This window comes from Oncorhynchus nerka, linkage group LG18 (genome assembly GCF_034236695.1).
Source record: "Oncorhynchus nerka isolate Pitt River linkage group LG18, Oner_Uvic_2.0, whole genome shotgun sequence".
Lineage (NCBI taxonomy): Eukaryota > Metazoa > Chordata > Actinopteri > Salmoniformes > Salmonidae > Oncorhynchus > Oncorhynchus nerka.
In genome coordinates, this window is record NC_088413.1 from 20,589,309 (window position 1) to 20,603,198 (window position 13,890).

At 41.3% G+C, this 13,890-nt stretch overlaps 1 pseudogene; it reads left to right on the top strand.

Moving 5' to 3' along the window:
- The first annotated feature begins 377 nt into the window (after positions 1 to 377).
- Positions 378 to 974, top strand: LOC135561602 (ecto-ADP-ribosyltransferase 5-like; annotated as a pseudogene).
- The last annotated feature ends 12,916 nt before the right edge of the window (positions 975 to 13,890 follow it).

Consider the following 13,890-nt stretch of genomic DNA (forward strand, 5'->3'; position numbering starts at 1 on the left):
AAATAGATGCTACATGTATCTAATTATTGACAAGTTGTCTAACAAATAGCCTACCAAAATGTTGGAAATAATAAGCAGAAACATATCTAAATCAAACTAAACAAAGTCATGCACCCCATGTCAAATAAATATTAGTGTGGGGTCAGTTTTTCACCATATCACATACAGTCAGGCGGATGGGTTATTAGCCATGGCGGGCGGGTGTGGGTGAAAAAACAGATGACCACTAGGCTGCGTATGTAGTATATCTGAATGTGTCGGCGTGTGCTTGTGTAAGAAATGGAATTCGCCCTGGCACTCTATCTAAATAATGCCATTTGCGCAAAGGTCAAGTCTACAGAATGTTGTGGCAGCTATACCACATGGAGACAGTTTGAATACACAGCATTCCATTGCTCTATCTGTATACGAATAACAAACCCAGACCCAATTCCAAATCGATCTATGTGGACTTCAACAAAGCAGTTCAAGATTCTGCATATATGACAACATCATTCAGGTACCATGCACTGCATTTCTACCTGACTGACGCCATTCAGATTCTTAGAGAAAGACAAGAGACATGTAAGGAAACCTTTCACAGAACCAACAAGAAGTTTGATCTGAGTGTTCTCAACCACAAGATCCGTTTCGGCACCTTCGCCACAAGCTCTTTAAGATCTGACTTAGCCAACTTTGAGAATGTGTCTTGCTTTGAGATCCACACTTGCTTTGGCGCTGAGCTAACTTCTTACTCAGCCTTTCCTGAAGAGAGAGAAGTTTTAATTCTGCCATATGAGATTTTTGAAGTCACCAAAATCCAGAGAAAGTCACCAGTGAATAACCTGTTGTGTGAAGTCATCTACACACTAAAGAGCAAGGGAGTAAACAGTGATCGGAATTGAAAATATATTTTGAGTGGAGGAGAATCAAACATCATCAGAGCATCAGATACAGGCTACATTATTATGTTGATAACTACTGTATGTTACTGATCATTACCACCTCTACCAATGAGAAGTAGCCTGATCTGACACAACAGCTGCCCCAGCTTCACAGTGTAGAGATCCTGGCCTTGTCCCAGGTCAGCTACATTGCAGACACATGCCTAATCTCACACCTGTATAGGTCTTTAACATATCAACTAACCACATAATTTAGCAAGCTGATGCCCTACAACGATGTCGATGACCTGGCACACAATTGATTCATGCAATGCAATGTCTGCAATGTATTCCACCTTCACTGCAAGCCCTGTTAAGGCTTGATTTAACCTGCAATGATTGCAAATCCTTAAAATCACCTCATATTCCTGACTGTCATGCCTAATGGCTGTACAAAGAAATGACACGTCAGTACTGGCTTTAAAGCTTCCTTCACATTACATGGTTTACAAAATCCTTCAGTTTTATTACCTTTCACACTATGCAAGTCTTGACAGGATTGCATGTGTCCCATCATGTCTAATCTGTAATGAATTATATCAGACAAACTGACTCAATTGAACCTAAGGTCAGTTCGTAATGGGTTGTAAGAATAACAAGAGTGAGGAGAAAATACAACTTGGAGGGCTCTGAGGCTGAGAGAGAGGGTTGGGTGAGAGAGCACTGAGAAGGGTTAGTCGTTAACTTTGAGAGCTCTCTGAGGGTGAGAGAGAGGGTTGGGTGAGAGAGCACTGAGAAGGGTTAGTCGTTAACTTTGAGAGCTCTCTGAGGCTGAGAGAGAGGGTTGGGTGAGAGGCACTGAGAAGGGTTAGTCGTTAACTTTGAGAGCTCTCTGAGGCTGAGAGAGAGGTTGGGTGAGAGAGCACTGAGAAGGGTTAGACATTCACTTTGAGAGCTCTCTGAGGCTGAGAGAGAGGGTTGGGTGAGAGAGCACTGAGAAGGGTTAGATGTTAACTTTGAGAGCTCTCTGAGGCTGAGAGAGAGGGTTGGGTGAGAGAGCACTGAGAAGGGTTAGACGTTAACTTTGAGAGCTCTCTGAGGCTGAGTGAGAGGGTTGGGTGAGAGAGCACTGAGAAGGGTTAGTCGTTTCCTGTCTGTGAGGTCACTGGCCGTACGCCTCTCAAAGTAGGAGTGCTGATCTAGGATCAGTTTGGCCTTTTAGATCATAATGAATAAGGTAATAGGGACAAGGGATCCTAGATCAGCCCCTGAGCTCCGTAATCCTCAATCAACCAATCACAACCAGCAGAGAGAGTGGGAGGAGTGGGAGGAGTGGGAGGAGGACACAAAACATAGATGAATGATACAGCTACAGTATCAATCCTAAATACCATGCAGCCTTTTCATGGGAGGGAAATTCTGTCGGTTTCATTAAGTACATTGTTCATCTGACAAAACTGGTTTGAGAGACTCAGTCAAGCATAACCGACACACGTTGATAACACTAGTCTGGTATGTGATTCTACCATGAGACTAAACACACTGGCCATGTCCGACTCCCCATACTAACTAGTGGGCTGATGGATATGAGAAAATACAATGTTTTATACTATGTGAAATGTCTACTACTGAGTCATTCATTTCAGCCTTTTAATGTTTTTATTATTTTTATTTATCCTTTATTTATCCAGTTAGGCTAGTTGAGAACAAGTTCTCATTTACAACTGCAACCTGGCCAAGATAAAGCAAAGCAGTACGACACAAACAACAACACAGAGTTACACATGGAATAAACAAACATACAGTCAATAATACAATAGAAAAAGTCTATATACAGTGTTTACAAATGAGGTAGGATGAGGGAAGGCAATAAATAGGCCATAGTGGCAAAATAATTATAAAATAGCAATTAAGATTCTTAATCTAGTGTAATTCACTACATGCTATTGAGGAAGATAATTGTCACTTCAGACCCAGATTATAATTAGCTGATAATAAGATAAGTGGATAGACTGTAGAAGACACATTCTCATTAGCATGCTGTACTAGGCTCACCCATACTATTTGTTGCTTATTGCACACATTTTATCTAGACTACATTGTAAATAGCGTAGTAATAACCAGACAGATAACCATGTAGCGTAATATTAATGTAAGAGATCCAGCCGGCTCACCAGGCTCCATTCTAAAAATAGTATGTTATAGTATGATCAGAACACAGTAGTTATAGTCAGTAGTAGTCAAGACAGATGTCAGACACGGTCCAGGTGGTTTGTCTATGAGATCCAGCCGGCTCACCAGGCTCCATTCTAAATAGTATGTAATATGATCAGAACACAGTAGTTATAGTCAGTAGTAGTCAAGACAGATGTCAGACACGGTCCAGGTGGTTTGTCTAAGAGGCAGGTTGACCAGGAACATCAAATAGTACAACAATCAAGGGCATATTTTAGTCATTGACCTTTTATTAATTGATCTGATAAAGGTGTTTTCATATTCATATGACTGTCTCACACCTGCAAATGGGCCACACACTTATTTAGAAGTTGGATTCTGGGGGAACAAATGTTTTAAATAGATGGTTGACAGATCCTTCAGTTTAGGTAGGCCTCAGAGACATGGAGCATTGTTCACAGTTACCAGAAGAGGGAAGCATTTCACTTAACCAGCTAAAGGCATGATTGACAGAGAAAGCTCAGACTAGGGTTATTCAAATCCAGTCTCACACAGTAGGGATCAGTTCAGTGATTGCCTAAATTCAACACAACTGTTCTTCCAGGTTGGTTAAATTCAAAACATGATTTGCCTTGGCCCCTCCAGGACCACGGTTGCCTACAAGGTGCAGTACTTCCCAACCCTCTTCTCTGGGTTCAACAGACAGGCACATCTGCATCAATTAGTAAAGGGTTTGATGGTTAGTAGAATGAATCAGGTGTGTCAGATTAGGACCACTGAAAACCAAACACACACTAATTTACCCAGAGGCCTTTAGTTACTTGACACAGCTCATTCTGCACAACAGCCAGAAGAGGGCAGTATTTAACTCCACAAGCTAAAGGAATGATTTGCAGACTAAGCTCTAACTAGACAAACCTCTTTCTGCAGCACTTCCAGGACCAGGGTTTTCTACTACACTGTAGGTGCAGTACTTTCCAACCCTCTCCGCTGGGTTCACCAGACAGGCACACCTGCATTAATTTGATGCACTACAGGGTTTGATGGTTAGTAGACTGAATCAGGTGTGCCAGTTTAGTGCTAAAACCAAAATGTGAAATGTCTGATGGTCCCTGAGGAGAGGGTTGGGAAACCCTGGACTGGGGGCCTCAATCTTCAATGATCCAGCTATGGTGTTAATTCATGTCATGTCTGACTACAGCAGTGTTGCTTGTCCATGTGCTAGCTAACAGCAACAAGCCCAGACGAGCTAGCTAAACGTGGTCTCAGCATCCAGCAGTGATCAGCTGGTGGTTGCATAGTAACGGTGTCACCACCCCAATTCTAATAGAGCTGGCACCAGTTGTTAAACTGGGCTGCACTGGACCGGGTTTCCACGACCCGATTCCAATTTGAAAATGTCATTCGACCCGGCTCTAATTTGGCCCTAATTTTGATGGCCAGTGATAGAGCATCTACAGATGGACTATACAAAAAAAGGGTTACCAAATGACATCACACAGGGATTACTATGTTTGCAGTATTTGTCATACTTTTTGCACTATGAAAATGTTGCACTATATATACATCTTATCAGATTATAATGATCTGATAGTTCAATTTACCAGACTGGAGCACGATTGAGGTTGTTTTGTATTGTTCAGCTTCAGGACGTTTTTTTCAGACGGTCTGCCAAGATCTACTTATACCTGGTCAGATTTCTTTACAGGCAGACATAACCACAAACCATGTTCCCACACTGAAGCACCAAGATCTACTTATACCTGGTCAGATTTCTTTACAGGCAGACATAACCACAAACCATGTTCCCACACTGATGCACCAAGATCTACTTATACCTGGTCAGATTTCTTTACAGGCAGACATAACCACAAACCATGTTCCCACACTGAGGCACCAAGATCTACTTATACCTGGTCAGATTTCTTTACAGGCAGACATAACCACAAACCATGTTCCCACACTGAGGCACCAAGATCTACTAATACCTGGTCAGATTTCTTTACAGGCAGACATAACCACAAACCATGTTCCCACACTGAGGCACCAATATCTACTTATACCTGGTCAGATTTCTTTACAGGCAGACATAACCACAAACCATGTTCCCACACTGAGGCACCAAGATCTACTTATACCTTCATTTCTTTGCAGACATAAACACAAACCATGACTGAGGCACCAGATCTACTTATACCTGGTCAGATTTCTTTTTAAACTAAACCATGACTGCTGGCACCAAGTTAACTTATACCTTATTTCTTTGAGACATAACCACAAACTATGTTCCCACACTGAGGCACCAATATCTACTTATACCTGGTCAGATCTCTTTACAGGCAGACATAACCACAAACCATGTTCCCACACTGAAGCACCAAGATATGCAGATCTTCATGTCTGCAAATGTACACATGCATGAGGATGTACACAGCTCTACTTTGGTTCACAGGGAGATTTGAAACTAAAAGTGATGCTACTGACAAAAATGTTAACGCTCCCCCTTTATGTTTTGACGCTACCCCTGACCCAAAGTTAACCACTGCAGTGTGTGGTCAGTCTGTTGTCATGGTCACCGTCTCTCATGTTGTCACTGGATGAGTTCCAGCCATTTCTCAGTAACATTGGTGGCAGAATCAAGTATCCCATATTGAATACAATACAATAAAATACAAAATGTAAATTGTTATAGTAGTGTCAAAGCAACAGATAGTGTTAAAGTCACCTGTGGATAGAGAGTAGATGTTATGACAGTTAACCTGTGGATAGACAGTAGATGTTATGACAGTTAACCTGTGGATAGACAGTAAACGTTAGGACAGTTAACCTGTGGATAGACAGTAAACGTTAGGACAGTTAACCTGTGGATAGACAGTAAACGTTAGGACAGTTAACCTGTGGATAGACAGTAAACGTTAGGACAGTTAACCTGTGGATAGACAGTAGATGTGATGACAGTTAACCTGTGGATAGACAGTAGATGTTATGACAGTTAACCTGTGGATAGACAGTAGATGTTATGACAGTTAACCTGTGGATAGACAGTAGATGTTATGACAGTTAACCTGTGGATAGACAGTAAACGTTAGGACAGTTAACCTGTGGATAGACAGTAGATGTGATGACAGTTAACCTGTGGATAGACAGTAGATGTTATGACAGTTAACCTGTGGATAGACAGTAAATGTTATGACAGTTAACCTGTGGATAGACAGTAAATGATATGACAGTTAACCTGTGGATAGACAGTAAGATGTTATGACAGTTAACCTGTGGATAGACAGTAAATGTTATGACAGTTAACCTGTGGATAGACAGTAAACGTTAGGACAGTTAACCTGTGGATAGATAGTAGATGTTATGACAGTTAACCTGTGGATAGACAGTAGATGTTATGACAGTTAACCTGTGGATAGACAGTAGATGTTATGACAGTTAACCTGTGGATAGACAGTAGATGTTATGACAGTTAACCTGTGGATAGACAGTAGATGTTATGACAGTTAACCTGTGGATAGACAGTAGATGTTAGGACAGTTAACCTGTAGATAGACAGTAGATGTTATGACAGTTAACCTGTGGATAAACAGTAGATGTTAGAACAGTTCACGTCCACCCTATGACCTGTCTCTGCTAGTCAACATGATGGCTGCTGAACACTTCCTTCACAACAAAGTATGTCCCCATCTCTCATCATGCCAGACATCACAGATAGTAAAATGTATTATTATTACCAGACAGAGAATTAGACAATGTAGGCTGCCACTCTGCCTATTGGCTTATTTGCATGTTCAAGCCTGTCTCAAAATACAACACTGCCACTTTAATTAAGAAATAAGCGTTTTACTTGACTGGCTTTTGAAATACAGCTTAAAATGTAGCCTACACGTTTTGTGCTCTCGTAGAAAGCAGTCACTATCCATTGCTTACTGATACTTATGTATAACTCAGCTAATAACTCGACTAGCAAGGAATATCAACAAATGTGCACACTGATCTAAAAAGCGCGTTCACTCAAGGGTAAATAAAATACCGCTCGTGGGCAACACCTTTCAATAGAGTACTAGTTTACTCCTTTGCGCTGTGACTCTGTCTACAACAAAATCACAGACTCAAACTTGGAAAATTCGATTTGTTTTGTTTTGTTGCATTGAAAATGGGCTGATATAATATTGATTCGATCACAGAACAAACGTTGATCTATATAGTGCAAAGTAATAGAGCAAACTAAGTGAAGTTCAATCTATTGAGTCTCTGCCCGGCAGATCAATTCTTCTGCGCAGCACTTCTGGAGCAATTGCGCTGCCACGCACACGGTCTGTTTCGAGGGAACATTGCTGTCTCGACTGTCTGTTTTTTAGTGCAACAATTGACCCGTACCTTAACTCTAACCATTGCCTAATGTTAACCAATCCAGAAAATAAACAGATTATAAACGTATGATTGATGTTTTAAATTAAGCATTTTTCTTTATAGTTGTCCTGTCTGTGGTACCTTATATCCAGTGATGAAAAGTGGCCAGTGTTTTCTGGACAGATACAGTATATGAGACCCACATAGAATGGACATTGATGGCCAATTATATGCCAACGTAAGAGCCTTCAAACCCAGTACAAGAGATGGATTTGTTGCTTCAGGTAAGATTGCACTCATGCGCACTCACACACACACACACACACACACACACACACACACACACACACACACACACACACACACACAATATATTAAACAAGTGTGATAACCCTGTAGTACTCTAGCTGTATTTGTCCCAATCCTGGATGAAATAGTAAAACATATTACCAACGATCTTTAATCATTTGTGATTCAGTACATGTTCAGTGGTGGAAGAGACCCTCTGGAGTTGCTGCAGTGTGTCTGGGGCTGCTGTGTGTTCTAATAATCTTTGAAAGTCAGTCTGTTGTCAAATTACATATAAGCACAATATCAAATGCTCATATTTGATTGTTGTTCCCCCATATGGGTCCCAAAAGAGGGAAGTGAAGTGGATCTTTCCTGTCACTCAACCAGCTGTCACTCAAAATCTCCTCGACCAATCAGGTTCCTTAAGAGAGAGGGAGGCAGGTCGTCTAGCGGTTGGTTACTGGCCAAAGGTTGAAATCCTGAGCCGACTACATGAAAAATCTGTCGATGTGCCCTTGAGCAAGGCACTTAACCCTAATGGCTCCTGTACATCTTTCTGGATAAGAGCGTCTGCTAAATAACAAAAAGGTAAATGTAGAGGAGAGCCCCGGGGGTTACTGTTATCACCTCATCCTCACTGGTTAAGACTACTCACCCTCAATATCCACTAGGAGCAGTTTGTAGTGTCACATCTATTGTCTGGACATTATAATGACCCATGTTTGTAGTTCTGGACCTCCTGAACATGTTGATGTATATTTGGGAGTAAACAGAGGGTCCAAATCAGCAGAAAGGTGAAAGGAAGGAGGAGTTCTGGAAACTCCCTGAATTATCTTGGGACTGTTACATATGATATTTAATATATGTTAACAACTAGTCTTTGTTCTCCACTTCCCCTCTATGATCTATATCTTCCTGGTATGACAGTGTCCTGTCCATCATCACAAATAGCAAGTCCCGTTCCCTGGGCAGGAGGACTGTGTTGAGATATACTCTGGACAAGATGAACATGTAGAGACATGGAATGGTTTATATTGTGCTGCAGAAAATGGTTTAACAATGAACACTACAACAATCTCTCACACACACATGCAAATCAAATCAAAGTTTATTTGTCACGTGAGCCGAATACAACAGGTATCTCCTTACAGTGAAATGCTTACTTACAGGATCTAACCAATAGTGCAAAAATGTATTAGGTGAACAATAGGTAAGTAAAGAAATAAAACAACAGTAAAAAGACAGTGAAAAATAACAGTAGCGAGGCTATATACAGAGGCTATATACAGTAGCGAGGCTATATACAGTAGAGAGGCTATATACAGTAGCGAGGCTATAACAATAGTGAGGCTATATACAGAGGCTATATACAGTAGCGAGGCTATATACAGTAGAGAGGCTATATACAGAGGCTATATACAGTAGCGAGGCTATATACAGTAGCGAGGCTATAACAGTAGCGAGGCTATATACAGAGGCTATATACAGTAGCGAGGCTATATACAGTAGAGAGGCTATATACAGAGGCTATATACAGTAGCGAGGCTATATACAGAGGCTATATACAGTAGCGAGGCTATATACAGTAGAGAGGCTATATACAGTAGCGAGGCTATATACAGTAGAGAGGCTATATACAGAGGCTATATACAGTAGCGAGGCTATAACAGTAGAGAGGCTATATACAGAGGCTATATACAGTAGCGAGGCTATATACAGTAGAGAGGCTATATACAGTAGCGAGGCTATAACAGTAGCGAGGCTATATACAGAGGCTATATACAGTAGCGAGGCTATATACAGTAGAGAGGCTATATACAGAGGCTATATACAGTAGCGAGGCTATATACAGTAGAGAGGCTATATACAGTAGCGAGGCTATAACAGTAGCGAGGCTATATACAGGCACCGATTAGTCAGGTCAATTGAGGTAGTATGTAAATGAATGTATAGTTAAATTGACTATGTATATATGATAAACAGAGAGTAGCAGCAGCATAAAAGAGGGGTTGGAGGGGGGGGGCACACAATGCAAATAGTCTGGATAGCCATTTGATTACTTGTTCAGGAGTCTTATGGCTTGTGGGTAAAGCATTGAGAAGCATTTCCTAGACTTGGCACTCCAGTACCGCTTGCCATGCGGTAGTAGAGAGAACAGTCTATGACTGCACACAAGTACACACACAATTACACACTCAACTATGCAAACGTGTTCTACGTTTTACATTAGCATAACCACAACTACCGTGTAATTTTGTTGATACTTCCGTAGAGTTAACGCCTACAGCAATGACACAGACAGAGACACACAGATGACTCAGAGACAGAGATGTCACTAGAAGCAGAGACTTAACGTATAGAGGGCCTGCAGTTGATGTACGACGCCTCCTGGTGGCCATGTTGGAAGACCACCACATTAATTCTAGAAGCAGAGACTTAATGTATAGTAGACCTACATAGAAAGAAAGACCCAGGCATTGTTAAAGATGTAAAAGGTAATTTATGCTGAACCAGATATGAACAAGAAGGTCAAGTTTGACAGAGGTGAGATGGAGGAGAGGATTGTGCAGACACCCTGAGAGACGGTGAGACCAGCACCAAGAGAGAAAAGTCAGCAGACGCTGCTCCTAATAATGGTTGAGGAGACCAGAACGCAGGTAAAACACACACACACACACACTCACAAAACATAACAGTATATTATGTGTGTCCACAGAGCTTGATAGCTCAGGGAAGAGACCCTTCCTAGTTCCTGCAGTGTTTCTGGGGCTGCTGTGTGTTCTCCTACTGGCTGGGATCATAGGCCTGTCTGTCTACTGTGAGTTTGTGTCCAAGTTCATTGCTTATCACCCAGTTATAAGAGGTGCTGGTTACTAAGCCAATTTACCTGGTGTTTTACCTAGTAACTATGTGTTTATACTTTGTAGATAACAGAGCCATTAAAGATTCTGAGGATAAAAGGAACATCTTGTCCCAGAGTTTATCCCTTTATAAGACAAACACAACTTCAGAGAGAGACCAGCTACAGACCAGTTATAACAACCTGACTAAAGAGAGAAACCAGCTACAGACCAGTTGTAAGAACCTGACTAAAGAGAGAGACCAGCTACAGACCAGTTATAACAACCTGACTAAAGAGAGAGACCAGCTACAGATCAGTTGCAAGAACCTAAGTGAAGAGAGACTCAGTGTTCATAAAGGACTCTGGCTATTTGGATTTTGAAACGCCCCTAATTAAATAGATATTACCAAAATCATCCATTTAAAGCTCCTAATTAACTAGATATGGTCAAAATCATCCCTGTAAAGCCTGTGGGAATATACAACGCCGTACCATGATATAGCCTACAAACCGCAACCAAAAGAACCTTAGAATGATAATAATCCAGACTCTAATACAGTTGTAGTGTCAGATTGAGTACAACCAACAGGTTTTATTTGTCTCACTCAGTTGCAGTTTGACCAGTAAAAATATAAAACATAGCTACAAATAGAGGACCATTAGGACAATTCAAGTTGCTTTAGGAAAGGCAAATGAGTAGTCAACACTCACCAATAAGCCATCCATCCTCAACAGCTCCTTCCTGTAGGTGTAGACGCCGACATTGCTGTTCTACAGAATGAACAAGTCGTGGTTCCAACGGGCCACTTTGAAACCACATTCAGCAGCGTTGTTTTGTTGTCATATAATCACCTGCACATTAAGATTTGAAGCCTTTTCTATTCATATAGTGGAACTGGTTTTGGCATGGGGATGGGGATGTGGGTGCCGTCTATTGCTCTGTTTGTATTTGGGAATCCATTGATGGGAAGAAAGCCCTTTTGATTTAAATCTGTTGTGTGATTGTGTATGGAAGTGGTATGTTACAGTTTGTTTTGCTGGTGATTGCAATCCAAAACATTGACTCGTTGAAGGATGTAAGGTGACGATCGGGAAGCTCCCGCTGTAAAATGCCCGTTACTACAAACTCGAAACAGATTGGCACTTCATGTGCACCAGAATGACATGTTTTGGCCTTTCTTAGATAGATCTTCAATCCTCAAAAAGATCCTTTACGATTGGTTTTGGGAAACGATATCAGATGATCCAATCTATACTCTCTGTAAATCCCATCGGTCTCCGCGAAATGCAGCGTGGACCAAACCTTCTAACAGAGCAGGATCAGGCATCTCTAATTTGATTTCCATTATGGTTTATCTACAATGTTTTCTCTAATTTAACAAATTACTCTACATTATATTGATTATTATATAGATTATTATCATAACAAATGCCCTGATGTGATCACATTGCATATAGCCTGTCAAGATCTGATACATTAATTCACAAAGTAAATACAATTAAATCGATTTAAAAATAAATATATGTTACTCACAATTTCACACATTTTCAACATATATTGTCCCCATTCTTGACAAGCAGTTCCCTTATTCCACCACTTGGCATTCATTGTTCCTAGCGGATGGTCATGTCTGTGTGTAAATTCAAGCATGGTTTACTAACAGATTTGTGTCTGTCTGCGGTTGATGAGGCTCTGGTTGTCATTAACAGAGAACATTCATATAAATCTCAGACTTTGCTTGGAAATGACTCTACACATGGTTTACTAACAGATTTGTGTCTGTCTGCGGTTGATGAGGCCTCTGGTTGTCATTAACAGAGAACAGGAACAGGTGTCAGAGACAGAGAGCTGGATGGGGTTCTGGACTAACATTCCTTGGACAGTAGTGTATTTTACACATATAGACCATTTGTAGTTATCTTCATCTTTCTCAACAAACACATTTCTCTTCAACCTCAACAAGAGAGGCTGGATTGACCTGACTGACATAGATGAAGATGAGACCTGGAGATGGGGGGACACATAGACACACACACATTACATGGTTTGTATTTGCATGTGAAAATGTTTCCTACTTATTTCCTGATTGTGGCTTTGGTCCCAGTAGTTACTGTATGTTTCACATTATCAGATAAATCATGGAGTCAGTACAACAGACTCGTTGTTAAATTAGACAAACATGTTTGAGGTCACATAGACACAACATGATCGACACAACATGGAAAACACACTGTCAGTGCATTAGACACAACATGAGGTCAGGTACATTAGACAAAACATGAGGTCAGGACAGTAGACACAACATGAGGTCAGGACAGTAGACACAACAGAGTAGACACAACATGATGAGGTCAGTAGACACAACATGAGGTTAGACACAACATGAGGTGAGGACACAACTACAGTAGACACAACATGAGGTCAGGACATTAGACATGACAACATAGGATGAGGTCAGACATTAGACACAACATGAGGTCAGACATTAGACAAAACATGAGGTCAGGACAGTAGACACAACATGAGGTCAGGACAGTAGACACAACATGAGGTCAGGACAGAAACAGTAGACACAACATGAGGTCAGGACAGTAGACACAACATGAGGTCAGGACAGTATGAGGTCAGAAACAACATGAGGTCAGGACAGGACAGTAGACACAACATGAGGTCAGGACAGTAGACAAGATGTCAACATGATGTCAGGACAGTAGACACAACATGAGGTCTGGGGACAGCAAGGAGTACATGTAGACACAACAGGTGAGGTCAGGACATTAGACACAACATGAGGTCAGGACAGCAGACACAACATGAGGTCAGGACAGTAGACACAACATGAGGTCAGTACATTAGACACAACAAGAGGTCAGGACATTAGACACATCATGAGGTCAGTGCATGAGTACATTAGACACAACACACAACATGAGGTCAGGAGGTCAGTAGTAGACACAACATGAGGTCAGGTCATGAGGTCAGGACATTAGACACAACATGAGGTCAGTCAGGACATTAGACACAACATGAGGTCAGGACAGTAGACACAACATGAGGTCAGTAGACACAACATAGACATTAGACAACATGAGGAGGTCAGGTCAGACATTAGACACAACATGAGGTCAGGACAGTAGACACAACATGAGGTCAGTATACATTGACACAACATCAGGACATTAGACACAACATGAGGTCAGTACATTAACATGAACAGAGGTCAGGTCAGTACATTAGACACAACATGAGGTCAGTACATTAGACACAACATGAGGTCAGTACATTAGACACAACATGAGGTCAGTACATTAGACACAACATGAGGTCAGGACATTAGACACAACATGAGGTCAGTCATGAGGTCA